This window comes from Aethalodelphis obliquidens, unplaced genomic scaffold (genome assembly GCF_003676395.1).
Source record: "Aethalodelphis obliquidens isolate GAN/ISIS:26980383/991018 unplaced genomic scaffold, ASM367639v1 scaffold3, whole genome shotgun sequence".
Taxonomy (NCBI): Eukaryota; Metazoa; Chordata; class Mammalia; order Artiodactyla; family Delphinidae; genus Aethalodelphis; species Aethalodelphis obliquidens.
The window spans coordinates 66,028,210-66,042,989 of NW_020837947.1; the positions used below are offsets into that span (position 1 = coordinate 66,028,210).

The 14,780-nt window shown below is 44.2% G+C and overlaps 1 protein-coding gene across 8 annotated transcripts in view; it reads left to right on the top strand.

Annotated features, from left to right (window-relative positions):
- The first annotated feature begins 6,252 nt into the window (after nt 1–6,252).
- Nucleotides 6,253–14,780, top strand: part of CASP8AP2 (caspase 8 associated protein 2) — a 47,388-nt gene continuing 38,860 nt past the window's right edge. For 7 of the 8 annotated variants that reach the window (XR_003429464.1, XR_003429473.1, XR_003429470.1 and 4 more), the window contains exon 1: nt 6,253–6,356. The gene's annotated coding sequence lies outside the window, so the exon portion shown is untranslated. Of the gene's footprint in view, nt 6,357–6,438; nt 6,632–14,780 lie in introns of those variants that run through there. The other variant, XR_003429469.1, reaches the window with a different exon arrangement.

Here is a 14,780-nt window from a genome sequence, read left to right on the forward strand (position 1 = left end):
TGATTAGGGTGTACATACATCTAAGCCAGAAAAGAATATTGATCATTTGAGTCTTGGATGTTGATGTAAAGGGAAAACAAGCTATTGAATGGTGGGCAGGCCAGACAACTTGAGTACGCAGGACTCATAAGTGGTCTGGCCAAGCTGGCAGTGAGGATGGATTCACGTGATGGCAGGAGAATGCAGTGCTGCCGGGATCTGAGCTTCCAGAAGTGCATGGCCTTACCCCACCTACCAGGTGGGAAAACTGAAATTACCAGTTGCTGAACTCCACTCCCTCCATGGGCTCCCCACTGAGGCGAGGGCTTCAGGGACCATATAACGGGGTTAGCAAACGTGCACTGTTGTGAAATATCTTAGGTGTCAGAGGTAAAACAGAGTCCTTTGCCTGAAGACATGAAGTTATTCAATCCATTCTAGGAAAACCGTGTGTCATGGTCCCAGTTTTCTGTAGGAAAACCTGGTCACTTCGAACTGATGGTCGTATGCACCTTCGACCCCAACATTTGTGCTTGTGGCAGGAACGGCAATTGTGGTTTGATACAGAACAAGGCCCTTATATCCTGCAGAAGGGAAGCATTCAAACACCACCCAGCCCCAAATGGGCGGCAGCCATTCTCTTTCCTACTTTGAATGTGCACCTTAGGTGTGACTTGTATCTACTTCCAGAGCACAGTGAGGGATCTCAGTCTGCCTACTCCCTGCCAGCAGGTCTGTTGTATGCTGTATGGAAAAAAAAATTGAGCTCTTCTTTGAAATAGTTCTAGAACTTTCCACCTTTCTCCAATTCATCACCCTCGCCTCCTCAGTTAGGATGCATCGGCAGGACCATACTCCACGTCTAATGCCAGCTTCTGATGGTGCCCAGAGTGGGATGGGCTTCCAATTCTCCCCACTGAGCACCTCTGCCTTCCTGGTATAAATGAATACGATACTTCCTGGTATCAGAGAATCCAGGTCCAGAGATATGGAGAAAGCCGCGCATCCCACATCACCTTATGAAATTTCCTTTCATTTGACTCAAGAGCATGATCCCTTCTGTCCCTACACCCACCCCCTGGCTCCTACAGATCCCAACATCTACTTGCTACTGGCTGCTTTGTCAACCAGAAAGAGGCATGACTGGTTCTCCGTGGCTAGTTTTCACTCCCTCTCCTTGAAGACAAATGTACCCGAGGCAGCGACCCTCATCCTAAAGCAATGGACGGAAACCTTCAGAGATACAGCAACATTTACTAGAAGCATTACATTTTACACTGCATCCTTTTAACTTCTTTTTTTAACCTCTATTTGTGCTGTACCGTTGATGACCCTATAAAGGCTTTTGAGAGTGAAGGAAATTTAAATTACAAGAAAAGCTATGGGGGAGGTGGGGAACGCTGCCATATGGGCTCTTGAAAGAGTCTCTCATAATAAACCTGCGGACAAGGCAGGACAAGACACCAGGGAATAAGGATTAGACTGGAGGGTTGCAAGTGATGGGTAACGTCTGGTCTTTGGCATCTATACATAAACATGCATGCACTCAGCCAGCACTGGGCTACATACTGGGCATCCAAGATTTAAAATGCACAGCCTTATCCTGAAAGCTTTCACAGGCTAGTCGGGTAGACAGATGTACAAACAATCATTGTGCAGGGGGCTCATGATGGTCACAGACAAGAGAGAGGGCAGGGCTTCCTGGGAGGAGCATGGGCCTCAGAGCAACTAGATCTGGGTTTGAGTTCCAGCTGCAAAACAGGCACTTCAGTTGGAATTTAGCTGTGGGGCGAGTCACTTGAGCTCTCTGAGCCTTCTCTGATCTATAACATGAGGACAAACAACAACTTTACGCAGTTGCACGCGGTATAGATCATGTGGCCTAAGCACCTGGAATATGGTATGCCCCTTCAAATGGCACTCATCTGGGCTTGGCCCCAGCAGCGTTTTCACCCACCTGGTCTTCACAGGCTCTTCTACCAATTCATTGTGGAAAAGATCACACCCCTCTTCACATCTCCACACCTCACTTCCTCCTCTGCAAATTGGAACAGAGAAGACTCAGGAGCCATTTGGGCTAGAAGCACAGACCAGCCCCAGCCAGCACTGGGCTCCGTTCTGCAAAATCCTGGGCAGTTACCCAGGGTATTAGGGTTCTCCAGAGAGACGGAACCAATAGGAGATTTTATAGAGAGACAGATATAGATATAGATACAGCTTGACTGATTGGTTGATTTGTTCCTATTGGCCCACACAATTATGGAGGCTAAGAAATTCCACAATCTACCTTTTGCAAGCTGGAGGCCCAGGAAAGCCAGTGGCATAGTTCTGAGAACTATAGAGCCAATGATATAAGTCCCAGTCCAAGGGAGAAGGCAGATGTTCCAGCTCCAATAGAAAGCAAATTCTGTTTGCTTTCTCCAAATAATTTGCAGGCATCTTTATTTACCACGACTAGATGCACTTTTTGAAATTTCTAACAAATTTCCAGAGCACTTTCATCTAAATTATTTGAGTAAGAGAATTTTTTAAAACTGTAAAAAATACTATCACTGGAAATGTTAAGCCTGCCTAGCCACTTACCCATATTCAGGATACTGAGTCTCTTGCACTTGTTCCTTTTGATAGACTCCCCCTCCTTCTTCATCCTGCTCTCTGCCCTTAGGAGCTAACCTGTTCAGGCGATGAGGATTCTCAGCAGATCTCCCTTCCAGTGGGAAATAGTATTTAGAAACCCTGATCTGGGTCTCAGGTGTGTTAATGACATATTGCTACAGGGTATCATTGCTTCCAGACCCTTTAAGGAACAGAAATAAGGGATATGTATTTTAAAAACTCATGAGTTCATGCTGACATTTCCACTTCACACAAAATAGTATAGGATTTCACGCCTAATTTTTTTTTTATTTCATGCTTGGATCTCTTTTCTCTTTCACTAAATATCTTAATTCCTAAAAATATTAACATATTACATATTTCTTTATCCTACAATATACATAAAATAGTTTTAAAATTACAATGTTAATACTAACAGTAAAACTGCTGCATGAGGTATAAGATTTCTTTGCAGTTCTTTTAGTCCTTAGAATATATCCCACTCACGATGTACAGTCAGAGTGCTATGTTCAAATGTCATTTAAAATAATGATTTCGCTACAATGAGGTATCACCTCACACCAGTCAGAATGGCCATCATCAAAAAATCTACAAACAATAAATGCTGGAGAGGGTGTGGAGAAAAGGGCACCCTCTTACACTGTTGGTGGGAATGTAAATTGAAACAGCCACTATGGAGAACAGTATGGAGGTTCCTTAAAAAACTAAAAATAGAATTACCATATGACCCAGCAATCCTACTACTGGGCATATACCCCGAGAAGACCATAATTCAAAAAGAGACATGTACCACAATGTTCATTGCAGCTCTATTTACAAAAGCCAGGACATGGAAGCAACCTACGTGTCCACTGACAGATAAATGGATAAAGAAGATGTGGCACATATATACAATGGAATATTACTCAGCCATAAAAAGAAACGAAATTGAGTTATTTGTAGTGAGGTGGATGGACCTAGAGTCTGTCATACAGAGTGAAGTAAGTCACAAAGAGAAAAACAAATACCATATGCTAACACATATATATGGAATCTAAAAAAAAAAAAAAATGGTCATGAAGAACCTAGGGGCAGGATGGGAATAAAGACACAGACCTACTAGAGAATGGACTTGAGGACAGGGGTAAGGGGAAGGGGAAGCTGGGACAAAGTGAGAGAGGGACATGGACATATATACACTACCAAATGTAAAATAGCTAGTGGGAAGCAGCCGCATAGCACAGGGAGATCAGCTCGGTGCTTTGTGATCCCCTAGAGGGGTGGGATAGGGAGGGTGGGAGGGAGATGCAAGAGGGAGGAGATATGGGGATATATGTATATGTATAACTGATTCACTTTGTTATAAAGCAGAAACTAACACACCATTGTAAAGCAATTATACTCCAATAAAGATGTTAAAAAAATAATGATTTTGTCTATGTGGTTATATTTCTCTTGTTTACACAGTTTCATTTATTGAGATTTATTTTCCATTTCTGCATTTTTTCTTTCTGATATAATTCAATCTTTTAATATATGAAACACTTCCATAGTTCAAAAGTAAAAGGTTATAAAAAGGCAAACTCAACACTTTAAATAGGTAAATATATGGTATGTGAATTATATCTAAATAAAGCTGTAATTTAAAAAAGAAAAGCCACGCGTATTTCCATGTAAAAATACTTAAGTGGTGGCTTCAAGATACCATACAGTACCCTTTTTATGAGGTTCTAATGTATCATTATGCAAAAACAAGCAAATATATGTATATTATTTTCCTCATTCTTTCATTGTACTTTTTTCCCCTTAACACTATATCTCATAGATTACATGAAGATCTTCTTCAGAAATTGCTTTTACGTTAGCAACATTTGCAATTGTGAGTTCAGACTCCATAAAGCAAATCTACTACTTTGTTTCCTTAAGAAAAATACTGATTCCTTCAGTTGGCTTCTGTAAGTATGCCAAATTGGCAATGAGGTCTTTCCAAGCAAATATTTTTATACCCAGCTTCCCCCCTCCCCCATTAAAGAGAGTACCAGTAAAAATGAGAGACTCTGTAAGGGCTTAAATTATAAGGTCATTCTTCTCTGGAAGATAATTTTGCTGGAAATCTTAAGTTATTTTTGAGGCACATATGCTATTTTCTCAATAAATATTTTTTGCTGAATGCTATCATTAAGCACTCATGGTGAAAACCAGTATTCAACCAATTGCTAAGTTTTGTCACTTTCATCTCCTACATATTCTAAAATCAATCCCCTAGCCTACCTGCCATCTGTCTCAGGTCCTCATTTTCTCTAGCCTGGATCACAGCAACAGCATCTCAAAATCCTGCTTCTCAAGGCCGACAGATCTTACTAATGCAAATGAGATCACTAGCACCCCAAGCTTAAAATCCTTCAGTGGCGCTCCCCAACCCCGCCCTAAGACGAGCCCTTATGGCGGCTTCAAAGTCTCACCCCTTCCTCCCTCTCCAGCCTCACCTCGCGCTTTATGCTCCAGCAACACCGAATGCCTTGTGATTGCACACCGTCTACTCTTTCCCTTTCCACTACCTGGAATGCTGGCTGACTAACTTCTCTTCAGAAGCGAAGGTAGGTGGTTGGGGGAGAATCTAGGAAACCAGTATTCTTCCAGAGAACATTTTCTCCCAAATGGGGCCTTTTTGAAAACTTTAAAAATATGCAATAAATTGTTATGACAGTTGCAAATTGTTAAAGTGGACAAAACAGGAGGAAAGGACTAGGGATCAAGATCAAATCCCTCGTTGAGGCAGCAGCGGAAGTTGGCTTTATTTCCTCACCAATCAATGGCGCAGGCCCAGCCTCCGGAGGCTAGACCCTACAGGCACCTCAGATTCCTGCAGGTTCTAAGAGACGACGCCGGTAGTCTACCTCTAAAAAGCACTCCTCTCCCTCCCACCCCACTGGCCTGGTATCCCCTCCTCGAAGCTCCAAACTCCCTGAGGTAAATTGCTTATCATTCAGTAAAGTGTCTGAGGGAAAACAGTGCTTACTCGGTTAACAATCAATCGAATTAATAGAATAAAGAACTAAATAGGGCTTCCCTGGTGGCGCAGTGGTTGCGAATCCGCCTGCCAACACGGGGACACGGGTTCAAGCTCTGGTCCGGGAAGATCCCACATGCCGCGAAGCAACTAAGCCCATGCGCCGCAACTACTGAGCCTGCCCTCTAGAGTCCGGGAGCCACAACTACTGAGCCCGCGTGCCGCAACTACTGAAGCCCACGCGCCTAGAGCCCGTGCTCCGCAACAAGAGAAGCCACCGCAGTGAGAATCCCACGCGCCACAACGAAGAGTAGCCCCCGCGCGCAGCAGCAAAGACCCAACACAGCCAAAAATAAATAAATAAATAAAAATTTATTTTAAAAAGAATAACTAAATAAATGACAGGGCCTTCTCAGATGTTACTTTCCCTTTCATTAAAGATCTTCTCCCAGACACCGCCCCAACATCGGCCAACGTTCTGCCCCTGCGGTAGCGGAGCCGCTCCCCTCCTTCCCCGTCAGCTCAGACCCCGCCCCTTTTCCTGAAGCCCCTAGAAGACTACGGGAGTTTGGCGCCAACCGTGTTTTTTTAATCCCTCCCAAAGGCGGGAACTAGGAATGTGCGCCGGGGACGTGCTTTGCGTCTGACTTGATTGGCCGTGGGCGCTCAGTCCCGCCTCCACGTGCTGATAGCGCTCTGGCATTGGTGGAGACTCCAGCGAGACCTCGGTGTCCAGAAAGGACCCCAGGTTGCCTTGGGCCAGGCGGGGCGGGTAAGTTGCTGTGGGGTTCTGGTCTGCGCGGGGCTGCTGGGGAAGAGGTTGCACTGCGCGGTAGTACTCTGAGCGGAGGCCGGCGGCGTCCGGGGAGCCAGGGAGTTGAAGGCAGCGACGGAGTCTGTGGCGGGGGGCTGGCGCGTCTGATGTCCGGGGCTCCCAGGAAGCCGCGTTCCCGCCGCCCTCGGATGCAGCTTCTGGGCTTTCACCCCCAATCCCTCTGTGGTCCCTCGAGAGTATCCGGGCGCGGGCGGGGACGAGGGTGAGCGCAGGTAGGAAGTGTCCTTTCGACCGCTCTTCCTGCCCCTCCCCCCCAAAACCAATCTTCCCTTGGAATGTACTCTTAAACCTTTCGGATGGGGTTTTCTGGAGGAATGGGTTTTTCCTGTGTCTGGTGATGATTGATGTTGGTTGTTTCGTCTCCTATTACGCCCAGAGAAGTTGTTTATCTTAATCTCTACAGCGAAGAGAGTCATGCCTAACACATAGTAGGCCCTAAATCAGATGTGAATGTGTAATTCGTAGAATCTCAGGATTTGCGCTTCAGGCATCAAGTTGGCATTGATTCTGATTCTTCTCTGGTCTTTACCGTTCACCACAGCTCCAGTTCCAAACCTTGCCTCTCTTCGGGGCCCCTCCCCCATCTCACTCAGGGCTCCCCCATCTCACTCAGGGCTCCTTTGATTGGAGGCGGACAGAGGCCTTCAGGGCCAGAATCCCCATACTCCAGTTATCTCCTGGCGTTTCTTGCCATTTTACAAGAGCTCGCCCGTTAAAAAATTTGTTATACTCTTCTGTCTAATGAATATTCTTGATTTTGTCATCTGGCTTTAGAGACAGCTGGGATCTAAGCCCAGATATGCTTTTTACCAGCTGTTTGACCTTGGGGCAAGTTTCTCTTATCTGTTTTCTCATCTGTAAATTGGGAAAAAGAATAGTCTGTACCCCATAGAACTTTTGGGAGTATTTAAAGTAAATTGATAATGTATTTAGAGCATTTAGGACAGTGTTTGGCACATGGCACATAGTGTACAGTATATGTGGCGTTTGTTATTCTTTTACCCTTAACATCTTTTTAGGGTTCTCGCTGTATTAGATTAAATGTTTCCCATGAGCCTAAAAATACACTCTCCCTCTCCCCTGACTCTTTCTCTACACATTTTTGTTTTTCACTACAAATGTTTATTTCATTCCCTCGATTTTTTTCTTAAAGGAAACTGTCTCTTAAAGACGTTGTCCTTTCACAAAAGTCTCGGTGATCCTTCTCTCATCTGCTTCGACTTCACATCTGAATCCATTGGGATTGTTCCTCAAAAGATTATGAGTGAGCTTGCAACTCTTTTCTTGGTTCTCAACTTTGAAAATTTTGCCTCTTCACTTAGGTGCAACTCTCCTATCACAAGCAACTCTCATTGTATATTGAGATCCTCATTTGAGGAAAAGTGAGAGCAAGTGTGAAAAATCGTTCTTTGCAAGAGATTCTGATACATAAGTTTTCCTCCTCTCCTTCCTCTTTTCCTTTTCAAGAGAATCACTGGCCTTTATAATTTCAAGAGTAATCCCAGCTACAGCAATTATGTCTTTTTTTTTTAATTGGTGAAGTATAGTTGATTTACAATGTTGTGCTAGTTTCTGGTGTACAGCCAAGTGATTTAGTTATATATTTATGTATATGTATATATATATTCTTTTTCATATTATTTTCCATTATGCTTTATTATAGGATATCGAATATAATTCCCTGTGCTACAGGACTTTGTTGTTTATTTTATATATAGTAGTGTGTATCTGCTAATCCCAAACTCCTAATTTATCCCTTCCCCATCCCCTTTCCCCTTTGATAACCATAAATTTGTTTTCTATGTCTGTGAGTCTGTTTCTATTTCATAAATAAGTTCATTTGCATCATATTTTAGATTCCACGTATAAGTGCTAGCATATGGTATTTGGCTTTCTCTTTCTGATTTCACTCAGTATGACAATCTCCGGGTCCATCCATGTTGCTGCAGATGGCAATATTTCATTCTTTTTTATGGGCTGAGTAGTATTCCATTGTATATATGTACCACATCTTCTTTATCCATTCATCTCTCGATGGACTTTTAGGTTGCTTCCATGTCTTGGCTATTGCAAATAGTAGCAATTATGTCTTGTCTTCTGTGCTATATACTCCATTTTCCAACTGTCTATTTAGACATTTTCTGCTGGATGTTCGATAGATAATTCAACATGGCTTCTTTGGTTCTCCATTTCAGTTAAAAGCATGACTACCTTGTTATTAAAGCTAGGAACTGCAGAGTTGTCTGTAACAAATTGGGATTTTGATTAATTCAGCAAATTTTTTTTTATTACCTACCAACTTGTCAGGCTCTGTGCTGAGAGGTGGGGGTACAATGGTGAACAGAACAGAGCCAGGCCTGTTCTTGGTGGAGCTTATAGCCTAGTGGGTAAGGTGGATATTTCTCTAGGAATCCCACAAAAAAATGTAATCATAAACTGAAAAGAGGCCATGTAGAGAAAGGACAAAGTGGTAGAAGAATATTTAACAGAGGACCTGACCTAGTGGAGAGAAAGGGTAGCCAGGGAAGGCTCAAACATTACTTAAGCCACAGTAACACACAGATGAGTTGAGTGAAGGAGAACAGTGAGGAAAGAACACTCCCTGCAGAGGCGCTGTGGTGGGAGGGGCAAACTGTGTACTAGGAGCTGAAGGAAGGCCAATATGATCAGGGCAGAGAATGGGGGAGAATGCCACAGACTAACCCTAGAGGAGTGGGGAGAGGCCGGGTCACTCAGGGCTTGGTAAGAAGAATTGTGACAAAATTTGTTTTTTAACCTAAGATCAGCTGGAAGCACTGAAGGGTTTTAAGCAGAGGAGGAAACATGATCAGATTTGCATTTTGAAAAGACAGCTCAGGCTGTGATTTTGAAATGGGCAAGATTGGATATTTGAATACCCATTCCCTTAAAATCTTTTTGATTCTGCTACAGAAATCTTTCAGATCTGGTCCTAGTCTTTATCTCCACTAATAACTTAGTCATCCCTCATTGTCTCCTGCATTTTTTTTTTTTTTTTTTTTTTTGGCTGTGTTGGGTCTTCGTTGCTACGCGCAGGCTTTCTCTAGTTGCGGCAAGCGGGGGCTACTCTTTTTTTTTTTTTTTGCGGTATGCGGGCCTCTCACTGTTGTGGCCTCTCCCGTTGCGGAGCACAGACTCCGGATGCGCAGGCTCAGCGGCCACGGCTCACAGGCGGCTCACAGGCGCAGCCGCTCCACGGCATGTGGGATCCTCCCGGACCGGGGCACGAACCCGTGTCCCCTGCATCGGCAGGCGGACTCTCAACCACTGCGCCACCAGGGAAGCCCTTGGGGAGTGGGGGCTACTCTTAAGTTGCGTTGCGTGGGCTTCTCATTGCTGTGGCTTCTCGTTGTGGAGCACGGGCTCTAGGTGTGCAGGCTTCAGTAGCTGTGGCTCGCGGGCTCTAGAGCACAGGCTCAATAGTTGTGGCGCACAGGCTTAGTTGCTCTGCGGCATGTGAGATCTTCCCGGACCAGGGCTCGTACCCATGTCCCCTGCATTGGCAGGCGAATTCTCAACTACTGCCGCACCAGGCAAACCCCTCTCCTGCATGTTTTAATAGCATTTTCTATCTCCCTTGCCACTAATATTTTCTATACTCTTCTTGCTAGAGTTGAACGTCTGAAAAGCAGATTTGATCATGATATTTCTCTGCTTTAAAAGCCTTCAGTGGTTCCCTCATTCCGTAGTGGATGAAGTCCAAGTATCGTAATTATATCACTGGACTTTTCTAAAATCTCAATTCTCACATTCTAACCTCTGGGTATTGAAACCCAGGCTTGCTTGTGGACTCTTAGATAGATGCTGGGAGATGGTGTCAGGAAGTGTGTTTGCGAACACAAACCCAGTTTCACTGAACCTTGGGGTTTTGGAAGCCTTGAGATAGTGAGTGATAGGGCTAGAAAGGTAGGTGCCTTTCTTGACTTTATTCAGTAGACATTGGGAAGTAATACAAAGTTTTTGAGCAGGAAGTGAGATGAGCAGGATTGCTTTGGAAGAACTAACCGAACTGTTGTGTGTAACATGTGTTTGGAGAGGGGAGATAGCTAGATAGCTATAGTGGGGGGTCTGAAACAAATTTCGATAGCAAGAATGAGGAAAAGTGGGAGAAACGTTGTAGGGTAGCATCAGTAGGGATGCTACTTAAAGAAGTAGCAGTGTCAGGAGGTGACAAATGTTGACAGGTGATCTTTTTTGGTTTTGGACTTGGTGAGCTTGGACTTACAGGAATGTGTTTATTAACTTTAGCATCTTATTGCTGACTGTTGATTGTTTTTTAGTACAAACATATCCTAATTTTCAAGCACTGAGGGGCAGCAGAGTCGTCTATAAATCTGATCTGGTACCCCTACTTTTTGTGGCAGTTCTTGCTCTCTATCCTGACCTCCTTGTGTTTGCCCATCAAATGTTTAATCCAAACTGCTTTGCAGTTGTAGAAAATAAAGTAGTGATGTCTAGGAGCTTGTCACCTTAGGAAAGTATTCAGATACCTTTTTACAAGGGCCCAATAGCATTTAGAGCTAGTTATGTGTTATTAAATTGTAATAACCACAATTGTAATTGTAATTAAATTGTAATAAAGTTAAAGAGGGAATTCCCTCTGTAACTTAACATTTTTTTTTAATCATCCTTTTTTTTTTTTTGGCTGCGCTTGGTCTTAGTTGCGGCACATGGGATCTTATTTGCAGCGTGTGGGATCTTTAGTTGCGGCATGTGGGATCTAGTTCCCTGACCAGGGATCAAACCCAGGCCCCCTGCATTGGGAGCGTGGAGTCTTAACTGCTGGACCACCAGGGAAGTCCCTTAACTTTAAATTAATTAAAATTAATTACAGTTTAAACATCCACCTTGGGGCTTCCCTGGTGGCGCAGTGGTTGAGAATCTGCCTTCCAGTGCAGGGGACACGGGTTCGAGCCCTGGTCTGGGAAGATCCCACATGTCGCGGAGCAATTGGACCCGTGAGCCACAGCTACTGAGCCTCCGCATCTGGAGGCTGTGCTCCGCAACAGGCGAGGCCGTGACAGTGAGAGGCCCGCGCACCACGATGAAGAGTGGCCCCCACTCGCCGCAACTAGAGAAAACCCTTGCACAGAAACGAAGACCCAACACAGCCAAATAAATAAATAAAATTTATAAACATCAGCCTTAGTGTGTTAGGCCAAATAATGGATTCCCCAATATGTCCATGTTCTAATCCCAGGAACCTATGAATATGTTGCTTTACGTGGCAAAAGAAACTTTGGAGGGAATTCCTTGGAGGTCCAGTGGTTAGGACTCTGCTTCCACTGCAGGGGGCATGGGTTCAATCCCTGGTTGGGGAACTGGCATCCCGCAAGTCACGTGATGTGCCCCCCCCAAAAAAAAAGAAACTTTGCAGATGTGATTAGGATTTTGAAATGGGTAGAGTATCCTGGATTATCCAGTTGGCCAGTATTATCATAAGGGTCCTTAAGAGGGAAGCAGGGGAGTAAGTGACAGGAAAGGCCATGTGATGACGGAAGCATGAGGAAGGTGGAGAGGGGAGCAAGTCTGACCATGGAAGCAGAGGTCAAGAGGTGAGATGTCACACTATTGGCTTTGAAGGTGGAAGAAGGAGCCACCAGCAAAGGAACATAAGCAGCTTCTAGAAGCTGGAAAGAGCAAAGAACAGTTTCTCCCCTACAGCCTCCAGAAGGAATGTAGCCCTCCTGAACCTTGATTTTTAGACCAGTGAGACTTCTGACCTCCAGAACTGTAAGGTCATAAATTTGTGTTAAGCCATGAAGTTTGGTAGAGCAGCAATAGGAAACTAACGGTCATTCACACTGTGCATATTTCATGTACTCAATAGCTACATGTGGCTAGTAGCTACCATACTGGACAGCTCAGATATAGAACATTTTTTATCATCATAGAAAGCGCTGTTGGGCAGCACTGGTCTAAAATAATAGTTCTCAGAGTGTGATCCCCAGCAGCATTACCTGCGAACTTTTTAGAAATTCAGTTCTCAAGCCTCATCTCAGAGCTACTGAATCAGAAACTTTGGAAATGAGCCCGTCAAATCTTGTGTTTTAAGTTCCCCACGTTTTTCTTTTCTTTTTTTTTTAATAGACTTTATTTTTTTAGAGCATTTTTAAGTTCACAGCAAAATTGAGCAAAAATGCAGAGTGTTTGCATATGCTTCCTGCGCCAACACACAACTTACTCCCTCTGTCAACATCTAACAACAGAGTGTTGCATTTGTTACAATTAGTGAACATTGTATACCATTGATACACAATCATTGGTACATTGATACCTGATTATCACCCAAAGTCCAAAATTTACATTTGATAAGCCTTAGTTTTTAACCACTCTGCCAATCTCCTACCCTAATTGAAGGCCACTTTCCTGAGCGGGGATTCAACTGAGACTTTGAAGGGTATGTAGAATTTCCAAAGCAGGGGGTTGGAAGGACATTTCAGGCAGGAGAGTTGTATAGAGAAAGAAGTGGAGGGATTTTTCAGGGTACTTGGCAAGTTTGACTTGAGCAAGAGGCCCCAAACTTTAGTTAGTCAGTTGAGTATCAACCACATGAAGTTTGTCCTAAGCAATAATAGTCATGAAATCATGGGTTTAGAATGCAAGTTTTATTTTTGAATCCCCATTGAAATAAATATGTTCATCTTTGAAAAATACTTGGTTATATGCCACTAAAATTATCCCTAGAGCCCCCAGTGATAGTCATGCCCCATTCTGGAAAACACTACCATAGGGAATTACTGGAGGTACCCTGGGGAGGTAGGATGAGGCCAGTGTTTGTTGAGCAAAAGTCATCTGTGTCCCAAGTAAGCTGCCTGCTGCTGTTCATAATTCTCTAGCCCCAGACCTACCAGCATATTTGATCCTGTCTTTCCTGGCTGGCAACACTTTGGTGGCTCCCTGTTCTCTTCTAGATAGAAGAGGAAATGCCTTAACATAACCTACAAGGTCCTTGGGGATCCTGGGATAGGCCTACCATGGCCCTATCAGGCTGGTGAAGAGAGGGAGACGGGAGACACGGAGGATCTCCTGGAAGAAGTGACAACTGAGCTGAAGTCTAGCTGATTTAGGGGAGAGAACTAGGTGATGGAGGTGAAGAGCTTTTTTAGGTAGAAGGAACAGCATCTGCAAATTTCCTGAGGCAGGAAGGAACACTGTGCATGTGAGCACCTGAAAGAGGCACTAGAGGAAGAGTCAGGGAGAGGAGTTTGCAGGGGCCAGACCCTGCCTGCAGTCCCTGGAGGCATCACAAGCATTGTGATCTTAATGCTGTGCCTTACGAAACTTCTCCAGGATTTTCTGTTGCATGTTAAAGTTTAAGGAACACTTTAGAAGGCAAATGATTCCAGTAGAGATTGGTAAATGCAATAATGACATGTTCAGCTTGTTGATAGAATAAGGGATTGGGAATTAACTATGCCTCTAAAAAGGTTTTTTTTTTTTTTTGGCTGCATTGGGTCTTCGTTGCTACGTGTGGGCTTTCTCTACTTGCGGTGAGCGGGGGCTACTCTTAAGTTGCGGTGCGTGGGCTTCTCATTGCATTGGCTTCTCTTTTTGCGGAGCACAGGCTCTAGGCGTGCGAGCTTCAGTAGTTGTGGCTCGCGGGCTCAGTAGTTGTGGCACGCAGGCTCTAGAGCGCAGGCTCAGTAGTTGTGGTGCACGGGCTTAGTTGCTCCGCAGCATGTGGGATCTTCCCGGACCAGGACTCAAACCCGTGTCCCCTGCATTGGCAGGTGGACTCTCAACCACTGCGCCACCAGGGAAGTCCCTAATTTATTTATTTTTTGTGTGGTAGCTGGGCTTGGGAAGGGAATGAGCAGTCCAGGTGAGGAAACAGAACGAGCAAGATATTGTGGAGCTGAAGTACATGGCATATTTCAGGAACTGCAAGTACAGATATTACTGCTCTAATGTTATATGTAGTCTTGAAAAACCTTTACTTCTGCAAAATCACTCACTAAGACAGGGTTTATGGGAAAAATAGGAGCAGAATACTCAAAGCCTATCTACTCATATTACTGGAGCAACAACAGGAACAATATCAATTGTAATTAAAATATTGGCACAGTTAAAAGACATGTTAAATTCCTAGTAAATAAGTATCTCAGTAAATATAGGTCTTTTCCTCAAGAAAAAATAAGGATGAAGATAGCTTGATGGAAGGAGGAATAAGGAAGGATTGCGGCAACAAGCAGAGGGACATAAACATCAGAGGTTGTGGGTACAGAGGCAGATGCAGGCTTCATGTGAAATCTTGTGACGGTGGACTGAATGGCTCTGGCTCATTGCCTTGTGTTTGGCTTTGTCCCCCATCCTGCCTCCCACAAAGATTGAGGGAAACCA